This window comes from Anastrepha obliqua, chromosome 4 (assembly GCF_027943255.1).
Source record: "Anastrepha obliqua isolate idAnaObli1 chromosome 4, idAnaObli1_1.0, whole genome shotgun sequence".
Lineage (NCBI taxonomy): Eukaryota > Metazoa > Arthropoda > Insecta > Diptera > Tephritidae > Anastrepha > Anastrepha obliqua.
This window is the reverse complement of record NC_072895.1, coordinates 64760472-64783582: the sequence shown is the minus strand read 5'-3', so window position 1 is coordinate 64783582 and position 23111 is coordinate 64760472. Positions and strand designations below refer to the sequence as shown.

Below are 23111 nucleotides of genomic sequence, written 5' to 3'. Positions count from 1 at the left end.
TACATATATATGTATGTGTGTAGGTATATACATACATATGTATATGAACAAGAGTACGTACAGAAAAGCATTTGCGTGCTATGTTAAGAGAGAAATATTAATAAAATGAAAAATTGTTTCATAACTAATGGAGACTGGGAGGTTCTGGCAGGAATCAGGAGGCTTGAACGGGCGGCTGGCGGTGAGTGGTACGAGGTTCTACGGTGTAGGCTTGCAAGCAGGCAAACAACTACGCAGCATTTTCAACTTTTTCACTGATGAGTACACAAAAAGTTTTCGAGTGGTGCGAAACCGTACACACATACTTACATACTGTTTACGAGTATATACTTATATATATACTTACAAATATACTTATTTATTATTTACTTTCCAGCAAGAAATTGTTTTCTTTAGTTAATGGCGGCGATAGTTGATAGGATTTTTTGTCACAGAGACAGCACAGCTTACAACACCCAAAAAACAAATCATACTTGATGCGTTCCATGCTATGGTATGGCTATGGTAACAAGATGATGTCAGTTGCTTAAGGTCAAACGATTGCTCAACATTACTATCCTCACGTTCCTGCTGAGCTCCGTCAAAGAAAAAGGAAAAAAAAAACAAAACAAATTGTAGAAGGACAAGTCATAAGTCCTCTACGTCGGCTCATTTCGCATTGTCTGTCAGAAGGTTTCCAGGCAAGTGCAGCGTCCAACTGTTAGACTATCTGCCTTTTTCATTGGCTCTTAACCGATGTAATTTTTTTTTTTGTTTTCTAAGGTGGAGTCCGCATGAAAATCGCAAAACTGCCAAGAATTGAGTCCGTGTTAACCATTAAAGAGAAGGCGGCACCCCACTTGAGGGAGCTAACAGAAGAAAATAGTTCAAGAACAATTGAAGATTCCCATGTACTAGTTGTAAGGATAGTGGAGGGATGTAAGTATATTGACGTTGATTATAAGTAAGTAAATATTTACAAATGCGGGAATGAAACCAAAATAAAATATTTTCGGCGTCAATCTCACTATGTGGCTATTAAACACTCCTCGTATATCTGCTCGTTAATTTTACCTCGATCTATTGAAAAAAACCCCTGCAAACAATAGGTGAGTCATTTCAATTAATATAGAGTGAAATGCCACTACATTTTTCTTGTTTGCCATAACGCTCCAATGATGGCAAAAAAAGGAAGTAATAACTGAAAATAGCCGCATACGCCCAATATGCTTGTCTGACATTTTCGTTCTGCCATTCGGAGGCGAGTTGTGGATCACCATCAAGACGCACACCACAAATTGGAGGAGGAGCTCGACCAAACACCAATAAAGGCTGTAAAATCCAATTATATAGTAAAAAATATACATATAGTCGAAGAAGTGTGAATCCTAAGATTTTATTAGCTACCATACTGTAGTGAGGTCGTCCGTTGCGCTTTTTACTGCCCTTCTGATAGTTATGAAGGTTTTTCTCCTTTGTAGCTCTTGAAACTAAAACTAGGTAAGCGAACTGATTGCTAATGGTAAGTTCGGTACGTTAGTATAAGCTTGAGGTCAGTGGTTCCGTACAATCACATTAGTCACGTGCTGCCCTTGGGGTTGCGAACAAACATTACGAATAAGGTTATTACTTGATTTTGTAAATATATTTATTTATTTATATGAAATTATACTTAGTAGTTTTTTTATTGCGACTTAATTTTTTTGTATATAAGTATAAGTATTTTTTTCTCGCAAGTAAGTATTTAGAGTTAATTTTATTGATTCAGTTAAGAATAGTGATTATCTTTCAATTTAATTTTTTTATTGTTTGCGATGTATAATTAATTATTTTTTATATTTTTTCATTATCTTCAAGAGTAATAATCAATTTTCTTTCTAATTTTTTGCTTGTGAGTAATGATTGTTTTATAATTTTTATTCATTCCATGATTTATTTTTGTTTTTTGATCCAGAATGTTGATTATTTTCTGAGTTTTATGTTTCTAGTGGAAGATTTTCTGAATTTCTAGGAAAATAAGGTTTCCAAAGAATCCTGGTTTGACATTTTGAGTTTTGTTTTATTCTTATTAAAAATTCGTTTTTAAGTGGCGGTCTACATAACGAAAAGGTGAAATTTATGGAACTAAGTTTTATTTATTATAAGAACAAAATATAATAATTACCCTATTTTAAGGGAAGCATGGCTGTCAAAGCCTTCAGCTCATTTTTAGCGATGGCCAACATAGTAGAAAAAATATTCAATAATATAGAAAATCAAAATTGAAAGCATATTAAACATTTATAAGAGAATATAAATACAATAATAATAAAAACTCATATTCTTGATTAAAAAAGTAAACAATAATTTCTAACCTGGGATTAGAAAAAAAAAACCAAAAAAGAATAATATTAAATAATTTTTACAATAATAATAACATTTTCCAACTTACAATTATCACTATCCCTGATAATAGCAATTCTGATTTGAAAATCTCTACCCTTCCTCAAACAAATTTCATATCAATGCTAGAGTCGTGTCGATGCACTATTTTTCTTGTATTGTTTACTGCATTGGAAAAAATTCAGTGTGCCAATTTTTCCAGTTGGGCATGTGCTGGTCACCACTCAGCTACATAACAAGTGTTTTTGCTATTTTACGACTTTTTTCTATAGCGCTGGGATATTTAGAGCAGCAGCTAAAAAACTAATTGAAAATAATCATCGGGCAGAAAAATGAAGGCGTTAAATGAAAGCAAACAGGCAAGTGGGGCATGGAAACATAGGTAATTGTAGCAGAAGGCATAGGCCAGCTGCGCCTTTGGTCCGCTTGTGCGCTGAAGAGCATATGAAATGAGCAATTCAAAATCAGTGGCAGTTTGTCAAATTAAAAGTGCAGATTTTTTCGTATTCATAATATCTATCATAAGAGTAAGGAGATCAAATAAAAAAAGTTCAAAAAGTATGAGGAATTTTATTTGTTTTTGCATATTACGAACTATGTGTAATAGGTCAGAATCGGTAAAAAACGGACCAACTGCAAATTACTCAATCGAGAGTTGCTAGTTTGAAGTGCCAAAGCCAATCAACGAGCATTGCATGCCAAAAACAGTGAAGTACTCTCATACACCCACAACCACATGCAAATTTGTGCTCTTTGCAAACCGTTCAAATATTTTGAGTAACTCAACAATTCTCCAAACAGCCTCCAACAGCCACAACTAAGCACGTCAGTTGGGGTATTACAAGTGCAAATACAAAAATTGAGCGCTGAGTTGTGCTGTGTGCTAATTAGCACCTTGATTAAAGTAAAATAAAACAAATACAAAAAGAGAGTTCAGCAATTGTTTTGCGCAGGTATGAACAAACACTGGTTCACTAAATAACACGGCGCAGAACAAAGCGAAATGGCGAACTAGCGAACATGGCAACAACTAAAAACTAAGCCAGTGCAAAACTTCAGGACAACTACACAGTGCCCCACACTGCGCGCTTCAAGCGCTCTGTGGTACATGTACACGCCCTGCTGCCGCTAACCGCAATCCGTGCTAAACTATTAATATGGAGCAGATAGTCATGGATAATACACGAGCAGTGGTTTGAAAAAATTAAGTAAAACAAAATCAATAGCAGCTACAACAATGTGTGTAGCAAGCGTTCATGAAAAGAAATCACATGAAATTACTACATACACAAGCATACACTACATACAAGTGTAAAGCGCCGCAAATCGGGGTACACAATTGGGTTAGTGCAGGTCAGCAGTTCAGCGTTTCAGCACCGACGGCAACAGCAACGGCCTACTTTTAGGTGCTTGAGCGTGATTTTTTCTTTTTCATGATCCTTTAAATGTTAGCAGTAGTTCGAAATAAAATAGAATTTTTTACACAGTACACTTACAAATTGTTACAATTTCTTGTTTGACTTGAAAAATAATTTCATTTCTAAAGCGCTTGAAACTTTTTTAATGCTTACGCTGGTAATTGTGCATGTGCGCAATGAGGAACGCAATAAAATTATTACAATGGAATGCTTTGTTTACAGACTTTTAAGCAAATAAAGAGTCAAGTGGGACTTTTATATAAAAATAAAAAATAAATACTCTGAAATAAGCGCGAATTGAAAATAATATGGCCACTAAAAATTGCTAATGCTGAAATGGGCATTTGTTAAGGCACAGAGCGATTATTTGCAGCATAAACTTAAATCGCCGAAAAAATGGAAATAAGTTTCATTTACACCTAAAAATACGTAATAACAAAAAGACTTATTTTATGCTAAACTGGTTTTTAATTTCATTATTTTATAATCTGAAAGCTAGTTTTGATAAACTTGACAGGTTATGATGTAACCTTGTTTCATTTTATTTCAGTTTGGAACCATCCAAAAAACCAAGTGGGCAACAGCCGAATATCCTTGTATACAATACTTTCACCACCGCATCCTGCATCACGAATTGCTGTCACTTTTTCGCGTGAGTTGAAAATATCACATAATTGGCATTGCTTACAAGCGTAAAACTCATAAGAATATGGCAATAAAGTGATTTTCAAATACATTTTTTTGCACAATTATACCTGACAATCGAGATACTTGACTAGATTGCTAGCTTCACACGTCAAATCTATGCTATTGTCTATTATTATGTGTCTATCTATTGTATGCTACTAAGCCCACTGTCAAATGTAAGGACATATTATATTAAGCTAATAGACAATATTATATAACGCTCCAAAGTCATGATAGGAGAAAAGCTATTTATATATATATACTAAGGATAATAGAGCCATCAGCTTGACATCGTTTCTTGTCAAAGCACTCGAGCGGCCAGTAAATGGTATTTCTTCAGCGGAACAGATCTTGTTTTCTAGAATCCAGCTTAATAGGTACCATATATTTCAGCATAGCCAGTCTGAGCTCGGTAATAACATAAAGAGAGCAGTAGGATTCAACGGTATTTAAATTCCCTTCACAAAACGATTATTTGTGACAGAATGCGGAACCGATATAGATATTGTACCTGTAAAACTACATATTTATGGTATACCAAAATATTCAGAATTACTAGAAAAATCAATTTAGCAATATCTGTTAGTGTGGTTAGTTTTGCTACGTACATACATACGTGCGTTATTCTTGGGCTAAGTTTCATATTAAAAATGAGCAAAATCGGGAAATAACCAGTCCCATAACAGCAATTTTAAAAACTTAATAACTACGATATAAAAAAAATGTATATACAGAAAAATCACGGAAAAATAATTGTTCAAAAATTTTGAAAACATAAACTACTTTCGAGTATAGATATTAAGCTTTATCAAAATCCACCAAATTTGGTATGCGGTTTGCAGTTGACCTTATCAAGCATAGCTTTGAAAATTATTGAAGTCCGATGAGAACCGCGAATAACGATGGGAATGGCCCATTTATGAGCTTCTCTCTGTCTTTTTAATGAACAACCGAAATTAAATTTGAGATAGATATTTTAAAGAAACTTAGCGCCGATGTTACTCTTGGCATAAAGTAAATTGTGATTTCCAAAGTTACCAAAAATTCGCTTTTTTAATAATTAACAAAGCAAATTAATTTGGGCAGAGCCAATTACATGGACCTCCATAAGTTACGAAGCAGAATACATATTTTTTCTATTTTTTATTTCTCTTGTTCATATAGTGACCTACCTCATCCGTATAAAGTGATCTGATAAATAGGCGACAAGCCGATGGCCGAAAACCAGACAATGACAAACCTTTGGGTGTATTTCTGTCATGAAAAAACTCCTCATAAGAAAAGGTTTGCCGTTCGGAGTCGGCTTAAAACTGTAGGTCCCTCCATTTGTGAAACAACATCAGGACGCACGACACAAATAGGAGAAGGAGCGAAATACCTAAAAGAAGTGTACGCGCTAATTATTTATTTAAAGCCGACAAAACCTGCAATAAGTAATATATTTAAGTGTTAGCCCACTGTAGAGACGAAAAGATATGAATGTTTTGGGCATGTTTTTCAGAAAAAAATAAAATAAATAGAAATTTTGAAAAATATCCTTTATAAATAATTTATTTCAAATGAATATAAAACGAATTGGCGACTGCAAAGCTATCTTTTCTTCGACGAAGGCTTTTTCAAAGGCGCGCCAGACTAATTGCACCAGAAATTTTTAAGTTATGGCGATAAAAGTATGTAAGTTTTTTTTTCTGAGACATCGATTCAAAAAAACAAAAACAGCATAATAAACAGTTTACAGAGAAAATTTCTGGTCAAGATTTATTCGAGTTATGAGTCCAGCGGAACACATACAGATCTTAAAATAGAAGTTCTAAGCTCTCTTTTCATTGATTCATAAAAATTACTTGAAAAATGTAGCTTCGAGAAAAGCGCTTTTAAAGTTTTCGGTATCGAGAGGGGCTGTGCCAAGAATCAAAAATAAAAGTACATCAGACATTTTTTCCACGACAATACTTTGAGTGTGTAATTTTCAAAGTAAAGTAAGAAAAAGTATAAAAATGTTTAAGAAAAATATTCAAGCTCTAAAAATTCAGAAATTAAGACTTAAAATTTTTCGTGATTTTTTCACTTAAATACATTTTAAGATGCAAATCTGACAACGATTTACCGAAATTTTACGAGTATATTAGTTTTTTTCTTTTGAAATCAATTAATTCAATTCAAATAATTTAGCCCTTTCAACCTCAAAACTATTAAAGTCAACTTCCAATTTCCACGCCTTTATATTTCATTTAAAATAATACACATGCATGCATACATATTTTATTACCAAAAATCAATACTCCTATTGAATCAACATTTTCTTTTCTTCTTCGTTTAAAATTTCTCAAGTAAACTTCCATCGAATGCCAAAGCAAATCTGCTGACCAACTGATTCCAAATTATTTTATGACACAAAAATAAATTCAATAAAATACTCGTAAAATTATTGAGCGTGTGTGCTTTTGCATTCATTTTGTATTTGGTATTGTTACCATGTGTAGAAACTTTCCCACTCAAACATAGATATACAGGATTTCGCTGCGACTCACAAGCCAAAAACCACAAGGAAGCCGGTAAAGTACAAACCAAATGAATGATACCAATAGGAAATGCTTTCGCGGAGCAGGAAAGTGTAACCATGGGCAACCAACTAGACGGTAAAAAGTGCCAAAACAAATACTACACTCGCCCAAATATGCAGCCATGTACCAATGACACACTGAAAAATTAATATGACAAAAAAACAAAAAATTATCAAAAGGGCGCCAACCAGCCAAAGCACCACCACTCCTATGGCGTGTTAAGCCACAAAAGTACAACTATTTTTTTTTCACCTCACTTCAACCACTGAAACATGTGACTTCGGTTTACATAAGCGTTGAGCGTAGGAGGTTTATGGATATTTATGGACAAATGTTTGGCGACGACGGTTGTAAAGTACGTGCGCTGCAATAAACGCTCAAATTTTAGTTATGAGGTCGCATCTCACCTGCCACTTCATCCATGTAAGTAATTTGTATAATTTGTAGTAGAAAAAAGAAGTTTTTCCCCTCACTCCTCCCCTTTCAAGCTACCGTAAAGGAAATTTCATTTATTGGTTTGAGGAAATGACCTTGCTGACATACAATATATGGAATTGCGATAGAAAAGCGACCGAGCGCTAAAACTGGTCGTGAATTTGAACGAAACAATGGCGTGGGAAGCGTCGGCACACGAGACTGAGGTGCGGCTGTTGTTGCCTTGCTAAACCTACATAGACGCGACGGTGATGGCAAACGAACATATGAACGAACTAACACTGTAACTAAATAGCAACAACACATCAACGCACCAACAATGCAACGATAACGATTGTACAAGTAAATAATGAAGTTCGAAGCTACCAACCAGTTGTGACGGGATCTGGTATGTAGGTAAAATGTAGCTAAGAGTTGGTGAATAGTTCTAACCGAAGAGGAGGGGAGTTGTTGCTGAGGTAACGTATGACGTTTTGAATCGATGCAGAGGTTACATAAAGATGAGAATAAGTTAGATTTCTGAACAGGGTAAGAGTTATTCGCAAATAATGGAAATGTGAAAGTGAGAGTAGGTCAATGCAGTCGTCTGGAAAAATATAAAAATCGCATTATATATTTGTCTCGTAAGTAAATATTTTATTACGTAAATATATACACACACATATCTACACACAAAACTCATTAGCGATATTATGTGGCAGTAACGCGAAGAATAATCGAGTTAATCAAAAGTAAAGAGTCCGAGAAAAATAACGCCGCGGCAATTCAAAAATTTATAATAGGTTGGAGGAAGACATTTCTGGTACGTTTTAACCAAAAAATACAATAAAATACTGAAGCACATGTAAGAATTCTTTTCAGCAAAGAATTGTTTTGATTCTCAGCAAAGGATGGATACGATTTTCATGTACTTTAACCTTAAAAAATTACCAAATGGTTAGCTCCGCAAATAGTTGTATCTGAATAAGAGCAGATACCTAGCTAAACTTTCTTAAATAGAGAGCAACACAAGGTGCATTCCATGGATGCATCCCAATCACCACTAGGGAGGAGAAGCAAATGGTTGTGGTCCAAAAAATGCATGAAAAGAACTGAAACCAGCCAAGTGATCAAATTGTTAGAGGACTGATCCATTCACACCTTTGCACCAACTTATTTAATACGGCACCGACATAAGCTCCTAGTCGGGTTTAAAAACCGTGGAATACTGTCCCAAAAAAGTGGACCCAACAGGCCAGGTCAGGCCAGACAGTTACTACTCCGCATCTGCATATTTCGTACAGATTCCACAGAGCGCACATCTAGCATGACCGGGAAAAGCTTGTCGTTGGAACTAAAACGATTGTGGAGATATTCTGTTTTTCAGCGAGTGCGTGATCCGAACTCGTTTCGATTAAGTTAGATTAGTTCTATGACAAGTCATATACTATTCCCCTTTGTTACCATTGGGAAAGCAATTAATACTTTTCTAAGAAAAATATAGTTATTTGAAACTTGTTTCATGTTTTTAAGTTTATCTGTCATGTGGTTTTTAAGAGAAGAGTTGAAATATTTGTAAAATCTAACTGAAGAAAGTGCACGAAGATCGAATGACGATGACCATCGTTTACTGTTTGTTATCTGTCAAATGACGCAGTGCTACAATTCGGACTGATTTGTAGGTTAGCTTTTACTTGACAGTTAAATCTATCATACCCCAACAAGAACAATATCTTTCCGCAATTCACCTTACACAAGCGAAAAAGTCAATTCAGTCCTTAAGAGTTCATTCCGTTGTGAAGAACGATAACGGAGCGATACTACAGTGAATTAATGGACCGATTCGATTAAAAATTTAAGCAGATACGACACCACTTGGCTAAGAAAGTTGATATTTCACCACGTATAGCATTCGCCGTACTCGTCCGACCTGGCCCCCTGCGAATTCTAACTGTTACCTTTAATTATAGAGAAGAGATGCGGCTCAAACCCAAAACAGAAACTTGTTTTGAGATTTTCGCAAGAGAGGAGTGAATGGAGCCACATAAACGCCGAGAAAACTTTAGTCTCCGTTACTCATCCAGGTACTTATTGATCGACCCTTGTAACAAATTCACATATTCATAACAATTCAATGAGAGGATAGGGGTAATGGAAAGATGGCAAGCAAACTGCTATTGAATTTAACTACCAGTTTCCTGTGCGTGAAGTGAACTAAGTGTATTGTTTAAGGATGTCTTATCACACAAATGCAGATGCGCTGGTGTCACCAGCCACGGAGAATTCATTTGTATTAAGCTATGGATGAGAGAATCATGATTGTGTGCGTAAAAATTTACTCCAAGTATTCTAAAAAATGCTGGAAATGTGAGATTGCGGGCAAAAGCACATAGTCAAAACCACTTCAAAGCGCCGCAACACAACAATGCGTTGTCTGTCTTTAGAGCCAGCTGAGAGAAAAACAAGTGCGTATATATAAGTAGATGCATTTGAGTGGACACGCATTGTGGGGTTAAAAGGTTCAAGAATGTTTACTTGTCTAACCAGAACCAGAACGAAAATTTCCTTTTGTGATATTACGCAATACATACTTAGGTATTGCCAACTAAACTAACTACTACATACACAAACCACTCACTGACCAAAGTGAAACATTTCGCACGCCTGGCTTTGATGTGATATCGGAAATTGGACGTGGCGCTTCATGTGCAGCTAGGATTATGTGGGTAAATGTTTATCATAGTGGTGCGCAAGGTTGGCACCGAGGAATTTGATGACTGAATACGCATGACCAGATTTTATGCAGGCAACGTGTGCAATGCGGATATGAGACACTCGAGCACTTGTCATTTCGCTCCAGTTGAACTTTTAAGAGCGACGTTTATTGTTTAAACACAAATATTGCACTTACCAGGGAAATTGAATGGTGCAAGTGGAAATTGTATGTACTTACATATACATTGCGTTAAAAAACATTAAGATGGTCCACAAAAAGTAGAACTACTAAATGACAAGACAGACGAGGAATATTACAATCGAGGCATAAAATTAATCTACATCCCTACTGGAGAGAACCTGTACTAGTGAAAATTTCCCCATGGGGAAATTGCCAAAAATGCCAATCGGTGTCAATTTATTATTGCGGCAGAAGAGTCAGGTTGCAAATAAAGTTAAAATTTGCTGAAAACTGAAGTTAACTTACAGATCGATATTGGGAAATGTTTACTAAAACTCAGTCAATTTGCTTTGGCAATGTTCAATCACAATCTGAACGAGTTTTTTATCTATTCCGTAACCGTGGACAACATACGAGATCACTAAAACCCACCAAAGAGCAAAGAAAAGTCTATACAGTGCACTTGTCGTCACAAAGCAAAGCCAAAGGAGGCCAATCGGGATACTCACAACAATTTATTGGGATGCGCGCGATATCAGTCACTGCTGTTACTTAGGAAGGTAGAAGTGTTTAATTGGTTCGTTGGTCGTCTTTAGTAAGAAAACAAGTTTTTTTCGAGCAAAGCCTACAGGGGTGATCTCGAAATTACATGAATTAGGTTAAGATTTGTACTCTCTGTCAAAAAATAAATCGACAGTAAGAGATTTCAGTCGAATGAAGAGTTCATTGCTGAAACAACGCCTATTGTTGAATGAATTATATCGAGCTAAAAGAATATCGTTGGGGTATACCCACTACTATTGGGGGTAAGTCCACTACTAAATAACAGAAACAGTTTCTTCTTAGAGCAGTCGCACCTCCGCAGGCAATGGCAAACCTCCAAGTCTATTTCTGCCCTGAAATATGTAAACATTTTGCTTTTAATTCGAAGCAAAAGTTGCTAAAATATAATGCCTTTAATGAGCCAGGAACACACTGCCTAAAAGTATTGAATTAAATTAGTGCGTTGCGAATGGTCAAGTAACTGTTTCATACTAGCAAATAAACAAGCAACATTCAAACAGTCAGACACAAATTTGTTGAAAAAGTTGTTTCCAATGTTAATTATTCTCATAAATTTTCGCTACTGGACAGAAGTTAGAACTCAATAGCTCTGCCGACACCAGCACCAAACCATCCTCTTCCATTAACACTGCCATTAACAACAACAGCATTGTCACTAGCTGAATTGCAGGCAACACAAACCAACAACAACACCCACACTACCAATGAAAACAGTCACCACATTACGTCATTATACCGCGTTGGAAACGAGTGCAAAGCGATTACCAGACGAGTTCAATCGGCGCAACGACTGATTGCATGGTTGTGTGTGTGTGTGTTCGTTCTTACTGTAACAGCATATTAGCCCCTTCACGAGCACCTGCTCTATGATTTTTCTTTTATTTTATTTGCATAGTTTTTTATTTTTGCTTTTTCTGCCCCATTCGCGTCATGATAGCGGCTGTCACGCGAACAACAAACGCGGCCGCCTGACTGGAGACACCGCCAACCGCCTAACCGCTGAGCACCAGTCCCGAGCAGCTCAGGTAGGGGTGTGGAGATAAGCCGAGGTCAAAGAAAATGTATTATATGTATTTTGAAGGAAGATGAAACTTGGAATTCAACAATAGTTCAATGGAACCAAATACATAGCTGAATAGGTAGGATGTTTATAGATTGTTCGACAAATTTAAAAGCAAAAATTCGGGGCACTATTTAAATATACAAATATAACTCGTAATGTGACTTACATATATGAGAGCAAGACTTTTTTAATATACCTATGTATTGTTAATTTGTTGTTGTTTATTACGCCTTATAATTAGTTTATGAATGAGATACGTAGAATACGAAGCGGGGTTTTCACACATAAATATTTACTGCAGTTTATATTTCAAATATATTTGTATGAGCTTATGTATATACATATGTGTGTGTCCAAGAGTATTATTACTTATAGGAGGAGAGTTAGTGTAGTCAATCATCAGAATAAAATCATTTATATATATATGTAGATGTATCTTCATATGTATGTAACGAGTGTTTCTGCGTGTAAAAAACTCTTATTAGGGATATTTGTGAAACCAGCTGCCCGAGTAAGCCAAAGTTTTCTGTATTTATGCCATACAAAGACTTACATGCGAACATTTGCAAATCGTGGAGATTTATTCACTAAATTCACGTTCTGTGCGAAAAACTTACAGAGCACTACGCCCACCCAAAAGTGCCCATAACCGTTCAACTGAAAAGCAATAAATAACATGCTTCGATTTACATTCATATGTTGATGTTCAACCATACGAATAAAATAACGACCTCATACTGTGCGACATACCGCAAAAAACACCGCCATTGTAAAGTGAGGCGACCGAAGTCTCAAATGAGACGGACACATTCTCACCCAACATCACATAGCCAAAATGCAACAAAGCGAATGCTAGGAGTACTTTGGAACCCCTACTTTGTCGCTGACCTGCCCTTTGCAGGAGTCGACCAATGTGGCTACAATCAACATATTTTTCATCCTTGGAGGATATTGCTGACAAAAGGTTGTAAGGCTTTTTAGAACTCGCGAAGACGACACCGACATACGTAGTACGAGTACTGGTAACACAGTGGACGCTACAGGCCTAAGTGAGATCTTTTCAAGGATCAGCCAGCACTACCTAACCTAACCAAATGTATAAAGTCCACGCCATTCTTAACAACTCCACCTCTAGCCGTCTACATCCTTTCCTCCTGGCGTAGGAAATGAATGTATTGGAGCATTGCTTGCATCGTACCTTGGATGAATTGACTGAAAATACGTGTAACTGGAAGTTAAACCACAATTTTACTATGAAATCATCTTTAGCCGTGAGTCTATGTCTGCCTTAAAATATAAAATGTGCATATCCGAAAAGAGAACAATCCTCACTCTTCCAATGTGAACATCCAGACTCTTAAGGCACCTAAAAATTCACTATCTGGTGGTTATATTTAGTGTGCACTATAGGCAAATGATTCGCGAGTTCTTGATACCCAACGTCAATACTAATTGTCTAAGTGCGAGATGCCACTAAGTCAATGCGCATGCCCGCCTCATTCAATTTGACTTCTTTGGGCTATTTTTTGTGTAGGTAAGTCAAGTCAATAGTCCAGGCTGATAAACCAGTCAATATTGGCGAACTCGAAACCAGTTTTATCGACAGTTGCGTATTTTCTTCATATATAGAATGCCCGAAACTTTTTTATATTCAGAAAATGGTCAACACCGTCAAGGAAAAAAATTAACAAAAATTTACGAGAATTTTGCATCACTTAAAACTTGCACTTTTTACTAAAACTTAATAGGTTATAAAACTTCGTACCCAACTATTTTTTATAAATCCTGATTAAAATATTTGAAACTTTGATTTATATTACATTTATTGTACCATGAACTATATTTTTATACAAAATTGATGAAAGTTAAAAACACAAAACTGGTCAAAGTGTTGTGGTACTATATTTTTCCCCGCCCTCTAATGGCATTGGCATTGTGTGTGCTTATTTAATAAAGAATGCATACTTCTGAAAAATACACCCGATATAAGTAAAAGCCTGTTTTGAAATGAAGGCTTGCCATGTAAATGCCATATGTATGTATGTATGTACACAACAAAAGCTGGTAATTATATATTTCATTGAAAATAAATTTTCTATTGAATTTTCAAATTTTATTCATAAATAGCATTTCCCAGTGGGCTTCGCACCACCATACATAAAATGTTTTTTTTATATCGCAAGAAATTTTTCATATTAAGTTTTCTTTATAGAACTCGTAAAATGTTTAAACAGTTGAATTAGTTGAAAATAAATTTTCTATTGAATTTTCAAATTTTATTCATAAATAGCATTTCCCAGTGGGCTTCGCACCACCATACATAAAATGTTTTTTTTATATCGCAAGAAATTTTTCATATTAAGTTTTCTTTATAGAACTCGTAAAATGTTTAAACAGTTGAATTAGTTGATTTTTTCATTCAACATACTTTCTAAAGATGTCACAATAGCCTTTTCTGTACTTTTTTTAAATTTGATTGTGGTGGTCACCTATATACAGGTAAGGTGAAAGAGCCGATAAAAACTTGTAATTAAACTTTGATTCTTTAATTTCCATTTCAATTTTTTACGCTAAATAAATTATGCTAAAATAAATAAAGTTAAAAATGTTTTTCCAGTTCCTTGAATGATCCAGTTTTTATTATATTTTCGTCCAAAATTAATATTAACATAATACACCTACAACCACAACAGTACAACAGAAACGCTCATAAGCGGCTGTGTATTTGTTGTTGTTTTTCCCATACAGGCATTTCGTATGAGAGGAAACCATTACTCACATAAAATGTCATAACTCAGGAACGGCTGCACCGATTTCAATCAAACTTCACACGAACCACCTCCTCAAAGATAGAAAAGAACTCTAAAATTTTTGTGTCAATCGGTTCGGCGGTTCTTGAGTTATAAGATTACCAAGGAAATGTAACTTCTTTTTATATATATAGATTAGTGTATTGATCTATTCCACTTTGAGCCACCTTGCACTATTCGCATGCCATTACTAAAGCAGAAAGGGTGCGCTCTATGATAGCGGCTCCATTATGGCACTCGATGAACCGGACAACAACAGTGCTAGCAGTTTAGCCATATACATCACAACATGCCTTTATGCCTGTCGGCTACAATTTAAGCGCGTCGCCCAACGCAGATTAGTTATACAATCTATGTCAGCTTGCAGCGGATCAGTCTCTCAAATGTTGTGAATTACCCAACGCTTTCTTGTCTTTAGAAGCGCTCCCAAAAATTTTCTGAGAAATATTTTCGTGCAATATTTTCGTCCCCTAATTTCCTATTTAAAAGAGCTTCTTGCAATTTCCTTAAAAAAGAGTCAAATTGAGCAGTAAAAAGGGAAGATAGGGTGTTAAAATAAATATTGAACAAAAATTATTATCATAAAATTCTAACAAAGAGCATTAAAATAAAGATTTTTAGGAGCAAATCAAGAAACTTTGACCACGAATTGCAGGCTCTTTTGGATGAGGACGATACCCAATCGCAAAAAATGCTTGCCGAGCAGTTAGGTGTCACTCAACCAGCCATTTCCATGCGTTTACGTGCCATGGGAAAGGTCCAAAAAGTCGGAAAATGGGTACCCCATGAATTGAACGATATACAGATGGAGCGACGCCAAAACACATGCGAAATCTTGCTGGCTAGGCATAAAAGAAAGTCGTTCCTGCATCTTGTGGTGACTAGCGATGAAAAGTGGATATACTTTGAGAATCCTAAACGAAAAAAATCATGGGTCGATCCCGGCCAACCATCAACTTCTTCATCAAGACCTAATCGCTTTGGACGCAAGACGATGCTGTGCGTTTGGTGGGATCAGCAGGGTGTCGTTTACTATGAGCTGTTGAAACCTGGCGAAACTGTTAATTCTCATCGCTACCACCAACAACTCATCAAATTGCGCCGTGCTTTGCGTGAAAAAAGGCCTCGTTATGAACAAAGACATGAGAAGCTGATTTTCCTCCACGACAACGCCCCATCGCACACGTCAAGAATGGTCCAAAACTACTTGGAGACAATCAATTGGGAGGTGCTACCTCATCCCGCTTATTCACCAGACCTGGCCCCTTCGGACTATCATCTGTTTTCATCGATGGGTCACGCGCTCGCCGAACAGCACTTCGATTCGTACGAAGACGTCCGGAAATGGCTTGACGAGTGGTTCACCTCGAAAGATGAAGAATTCTTTTGGCGTGGTATACACAAATTGCCCGAGAGATGGGAAAAATGTATAGCTAGCGAGGGCAAATACTTTGCATAAATTATTTTTTTGCTTTCTATAAAAAAATGGGTTTTTTTACTAAAAAACAGCGGATTTAAGCTTATACACCTGGTACATATGTACTTCACATAATATCATGTATTATTTAATTGTTTCAACAATTCGTAGCTTTGGCTAAGAAGGGACGAAAACTTATTCCCATACCGAATATATTATTTATAATCATATTTTTCCTACTGATACCGTTTCGTTGGTAATAATAATTAAAAAAATTAGTTAAGTAAAAGTAACTGATTTTTTTTTATTGAACTTCTGAGGCATTTTTGTTCATAAGAGTGTTAAACAACAGCTTCTTCAGAGCAGAGAAAATACAGAAGTGGAGCCATCCTCAAACTGCTTTCCCGTTCTCAGTGAATTGGGCAGATGATAATATTTGTATTCATTTTATTGTTGTATTCTTTTTCATATTTATGGTTGTGTCACACCAGAAATATTCTCACGGCTGTCGCAATTTTTTAAAATATCATTTCTTGTTATTTAAGTCAAAATTAAGCTTATTTTTTGCTTGTTGATGCGATGTTAGACAATATCATAGAACTGAATCGTTGAAGTTGCATGCATCATTTATGAGAGTGAGAAATGTTTAGCGAAACGAAGCATCTCATGCCTACACAAAGGTTCTCTGGAAAATATTGGTTCACTTGCGTGTGTAACTACTTCTGGTTGTGGGGATGTTGCTCTATAACCACAATTTATGCGTTCTGTCGCAACGAATGGCTCTTGATTTATATAGAAACCTCTTTTATAGTGCATACTGAACAACGGTCGCTTTGGAAAAAGCTTTCCATGTATCGTTAATGTTTTATGCACGCCGCAAATCGGCATGCCACACTCACGCGCAGTTGATTAAGTCCTTAAGTTAGTTAAGATTTACTTAACAGTTATTGAGAAGAATCTACAAATTATAACCGCACATGTTTAAATTATAAACATAATCTAAAAAACCCAAAGGGCAATCAAATCGAAATAAGTTTTTCTTCGGAAGCCTACAGATATGTTGCAGTAAAAAATACTCTATTCTATTAAACAGCTGCAAATTGGAATGAGATCTAAGCAAAATATATTTGTTATGAAGTTGATTACAGATGGAGCCCTTCTTGGAAAATGGAATAAAAATACAAGGATAAATTATTTGTGGTAGCAAAAAGTAAGTGTTAGATATGGGAGGCAATGATAGCTAACGTGCGAAATGAGGTAATTTTATGCGGTCAAGTGATATGGTAATGTGGGATGTACAAAAACAGCAACTTATTCTAACAAATAAATAAATAAATAACCACTTCTGTTTATGCATAATATAACAAATACTGACAAAGAGGGTACTGCAAATGCTTGGCTTTGAGGGTTCAAAGTTAAAGGCAAAGGCGCTACTAATGGCAAAGATGTATCTTACGTATTTATTATACGAGTATAGTGCGCACTAAATTCAAAATGTTATAGCGGATAAAAAGGAATGGCAAAATAAGCTTAACTAAGGTGAGCAAATCTACTAGGCAAGGACGTGTGAAGATGAAGTGATACAGATCTACTTATATACCGCACATTTGCATATGCATATGAGTGTGTGTAGTAGTGTAGTACGATAGAATAAGTAAATAATGCAAACAGTGACAGGCGCATGGACTAGTGATGATGTAAATACGAGTATTATGCGATATGCAGCAAAGTGAAGTGATGAATATAGGTATGAGATGATGTGATGTGACGTGATATTGTGTGTTGATAATGCCACAGAAGCAAAGATAGAAAATTCTAATACACAAATTATACGCGCACTGGCACACATGTGCATACATTTCCGTTTGCATGCATGCACATGTGTGTTTTTTGCAATCTTTTTTTTTTTGTTCAAGGAGACGTGCAAAGCTTTCCAGCCACTGCCGCGCAGCAGGAGCATCCGTAACCGCAGCAGCTCTTCCACAGTCACTGCTACAGCTACGAATGGCCTGCACGACGGCAATATGAACCCAAATCTGCTGTCACACCAGCTTGCCCAGCTAAGCGCAAGGCGCAAGGCCCAAGTGTGCGGGCAGACAGGTGACTGCAGAAAGTGCACCAAAGTAACTGAGCGGCTCACTCCTGCATTACGTCTCGACACATGCATACAAAGGCACTCACCTGCAGTAGTGTTCTTTTCTTGTGTTTTGTTTTTGTTGTTCTAAATTGCTGTTCCTTTTCGCCTTGGTTGCGCTGTTGCAACTTTCTACGATCGGCAGGCGTATGCGTACGTGAGCTTGTGTGCGTAGCGTGTGACCTGAATGCTGAAATGCACTTCCGGAGCAAAGTCGTGGCTCTTAACTCTTGGATTTCTCACACTTTTATTGCCTTGTTTTTCGTTCAGCAGCTGTTTTTCGGTAGCCTCTGCACAAAAATTTCTGTTAATTACTTCACTGCTTACGACACAAATACAAGAACAAGAACTGTTTCCACATATATGCCTTCCAAAAACACCTTTTAAATTTTTTGTTTGTTTTTATTACTTAGCAAATTTTTTTTTGTTTTTTCTTTTTTTGCGTTTATTTTGCTTTTTTGCGTCGCCGTCTTTCGCCTCAGCTGGCACTCTTAAGTTCTATACTTTTTTTTTTTTACTTTCGTCACGGAAAATCAATAATTTGCTTGTTCGCCTTCTCGCTAATGATTTTTCTTCAGCGTTCGTGTTTTTCTTAATTTCGTTTGCGTTTATTCTTTGTATTGTTGTTAAGAGCGTTTATTACCGCCTTGGCTGTGAGCACAAATTCGTTGTTTCCGTTTACTTTTCGTAGTTTTCTATAATTGATGCACTTTAATAATTGGGTAATATTGAATTGGAAAGTGTGTTCTCTGACTCAATGCAACTAATTTGCCACTTAGCTGTGCTTTAACCCCTCTACAACTCGGCGGAAACAAGACACAACCGTTCACTAAGACGTCAAAATTGCCAGTGGAGCATTGGCATTGGGCATTGGCAGTTCGGTTAGCGCGAGCAGCACAATGGAGCTGTCAAGCGAATGAAAACGCACAAGGAGTGGATGGTAACGCGGAGACTACAGCACAATCTGTCGTGGATGAAAATGTCAAATGGTAAGAACTAAAAACACTGACGATGTATAGTGACATCTAGCGTAGAGGGGTGAAAAATGTTCAAATTTATTGTGTGAATCATTTTTATTTTGACGGAAATAGATGGAGTTCAACCGGAGATGCAGCATTACACGAAATCAAACAATTAAACCAAAGAACGTAAATACTTTAAGAAACAACACTCACTGGAAAATTATCGTAAAATCGTGGACAATGTCTAAAACGTGCAACTTGGATACGGGATAGAAATGTCGTTTACGTAGAAATTCAAAGTTTACGCAGTTGCGTATCCATATATACATATTTACATACGTACATATATGAAGTAATAAATCGAATGCAACATTTGGTGTAAAAACTGTAGTTTTTCAAAAATATTATCATAAGGCAAGCGTTAAATTAAGCGTGAAAAACAGAAAGTATAAAAATACAAATATGCATTTGGACATTCTAAAATTTTTAATTGGATTTCCGTCCGTTACAATTCCGTCGGACTTTAAGTAATGTATCGATTGTATTTTGTAAAAATGGTTATCAAAGTACACTGTGAATGAAAATATTGATCGATAGTACAGTAGAATTGGGCGGAATGCACGATTAATTATGTAAGAGGGGCGATTACTTTTATTTGAATTCTAAATAATTGTCCGTCGACAATCGTAAAAATTTCCTTTTCTTTTTAATAATATAAAAAATAAAAATTATATTAATTCTGCTTCACATTTTTCAGATAAAATGAAGTGAATTTGTTATCAAACAAAATGCTGATGCGTGCCAAGAACTCTTTGATTTACGTCATCGTTATTATTATATTATTAATCAATTTTAGGTTACGCTTGTCTTTTTAATTAGTTGCGAAAATCGAACTTGTACTGTAATTGGATTAGAACACTGAGTTCATCTGTCTGGACTGTTTGCGAACGAAAAACAAAACTAAATGCGTGGTTTCGAATGAATATTTAATAAACAAATTTATTTAGTTATAAATAAAATGTTTGAGAAATATATTTGTTGTATTCTGAAATATAAGCCTTACTGTATTTGCTATTTTGATTAAAAATATATTAATCCATGCGATTGTACTTAGTTGCTCCATTTCCTTTCGTTTTATTTGTGTTTACAACAGTTTGACATTTGGCTGAAATTTCCTACGTGCTTTCGAGCAATCCATTCACAATAGTCAGTAATATTACTTACTCCACTCAAGACGCTTATAATAAGTTCACATATAAGTAGATTATCTACTTTTTCGTGCTTAACTCCCAATCCGTAATTAAAAAGCGAGATTATCCGTACAAAATTTCCCTCCCGAATTCTGAGATTATAAAATAATCCTACTTTTTACATGCAACCCTGTGTTATCCATAATTATTTTTAGGAATGTAAGTAGAAACGTCAAAGTAAAAACTAAATAAAATAAACGCCGGCAAAGAATACAGGTTTGTAAACATAATTCTAAAAAAAAATTTGTTAGATGTTATTAAATATCCATTCATATTACATAAAAAAGCGTGTGGCCATAGACACTTTGGCCTGTTATTGATTATTGTAAAATGTTATATCGAATTTCACATGCTTATTACTGCTATAATTTTCTGAAACCTCAATAAACGTCGTTTACGGATTTCCTCCTACTTTTTATTTCTAGCAGTCAATTGTGCATTAAATTATCTATTCCTTCCCCTTTTCTTCATAATTAATGTTAAATAAACAAACCAAAAATTCAAAATTTTTCCACCAAAGTAATTTCTATTAAGAAAAACCTTTTAAAACATTGTTGACATCTGATTGTCAATTTTGAGGGTAATCTACCATATGTGAACGGGTAAATTAGTTTTGTATATTAGATTTTTTGCTAAATACTGCATATGTGAACGTACTTTTATATCAACTCTGCTAGACTGTTTCATATCGTTGGGTTTCGCGTAAATCGTAGTACTAAGTTCGTGTTTCACGTAAAATGAGTGTCACAATCCATACAAACTGCATTGCAGTGAAATACGCGTGGAATTTCGTATGTATCTCACGGAAAAGTAGTACTCAGTTCACGCCTTGAAAATGCCGCGCAACATAAAACATTTTGAGACAATTGAAGTCATAAAAGAGAATTCGAAGAACACACTCGAGCTTGACTTGTTTACAGTAGCACAGAAAACAAACTATGTGACATATCACGCTGAAATTTGCCATGTAAGCTTATAACAGTCCTACCAAAAAAAAAAATTATTTTTGCCATATGTCATCCGCGGACCGTTTTATTGATAACGTCTAGTTCATATTTGAGCAAAAGTATATATAAAAAAAATTAAAGCAGGCAAAAATAAATACAGACAAAATGGTAGCACACACACACATACATAGTAATTTAGTTTTCAGAATGCTCACAAAAAAATAATTCCCATTTTTTGTTTAGCTGCCCAAATTCCAAAGCTCGAAAGTTTCTAAGAAGCAATTCAGCGAGTATCGAGCTACTCGCGCTGCTCGGTGTCCGGGTATCTAGAGCTCTAATTCACAATGAGTTTTTGAGTATTCTTTTGCAAAAGGTCCACAACGATTGAGCTAACCAAAGCTAATTAGAGCTTTGTGCAAATGAAATTATACTTAGAACCGTGCTTAAGTTTTGGCCAATACTGTATTTGTTTTTAAATATATGTATGCATACCTAAATAACGCTTTTTACCACCTTATAAGAGTAACATACAAAATCATACATAAGTAAATAAATACGAAAGTTGCACACACCAAAAGCTCAAACATAATATGCCATCTTTGGTGAAAAGAGGATGGCAAAAAGAAAAATTAAGCTAAAAATATATGTAATATTCAAAATAGGCTTATAAAATTTCAAATGCAATAAAATTATATGGGGTATCGTAGAGTAATCCTCAGACATATGTATGTTTCCGGTACAAAATTATAAACTAAGAAATGTATTTTTCTTATATAATATATTATATTAAGCTAGTAGTATCATATACATCAACCACAGAGCTATTCGCTAGAGCTTGTTGCTCTTACATATAAAAGCTTGCTGTAGAATGTTGCTAAACATGTTGCTACTCACCAATTTGTTGCTTGGCCATTCAAAACTCCACCTATGCCACTGGCACATTTACTACAGCTTAAATTGTTGTTGCTACTGCACTCTCGATGACTATTGGCTGTAGCCATACAACCGTCCCAAACATGCCCTGGTTCTGGGACGTATGCCGGGTTTATTATTCCTTCGAGACGGCATTTAACAGGAGACTTTTTACTTAACACATTCATTTTTGTAGCATTCGAAGCGCCGAACGAAGTGGAGAGTTTCGTATTTGTGAATACACTTTATCTTTTTTTGGCGGATTTTAATCGCGCTGTTTTATGTAATACTCTTTTTACAACTTGTTTCTCTTTTGTTTTGTTACTTCACTTTTTTTTATTTTGTTACTTCACTTTTGCTGTTACAATTTACAGCTGACCAGAAATATTTGAGAACATGATCAAAGAGTATACTAGGTTTCTTAATTTAAACTGGAAACATGTCCTTAACTTTGCCGTGATTTGGTTGTAAATAAGCTGTGTGAGAACTACGCGGCGTTACGTATTGCGAAGAGAAAGAAAAATTAAAATTTTTAGCCGTGAGGTCACAAAGTGAAAGAAGTATATTTCAAAATCCTTTCAAAAAACTTAATAAGCGCGTATAAGCACTGAAAAAATGAGATTGTCTGTTGGATTTTATTTCCAGCAGGACAACGATCCCAAACCCACCGCGCACATAGTGAAGATGTGGCTAACATGTACATAAAGTACCT

General features: G+C 35.6%; 1 protein-coding gene across 9 annotated transcripts in view; it reads right to left on the bottom strand.

Moving 5' to 3' along the window:
* LOC129246307 (protein NDRG3) overlaps nt 1-19211 on the bottom strand; it is a 97644-nt gene extending 78433 nt beyond the window's left edge. For 2 of the 9 annotated variants that reach the window (XM_054885010.1, XM_054885011.1), the window contains exon 1: nt 18376-19209. The gene's annotated coding sequence lies outside the window, so the exon portion shown is untranslated. Of the gene's footprint in view, nt 1-18375 lie in introns of all 9 variants that reach the window. The other 7 variants (XM_054885016.1, XM_054885014.1, XM_054885013.1 and 4 more) reach the window with 6 other exon arrangements.
* Between the last annotated feature and the right edge of the window lie 3900 nt (nt 19212-23111).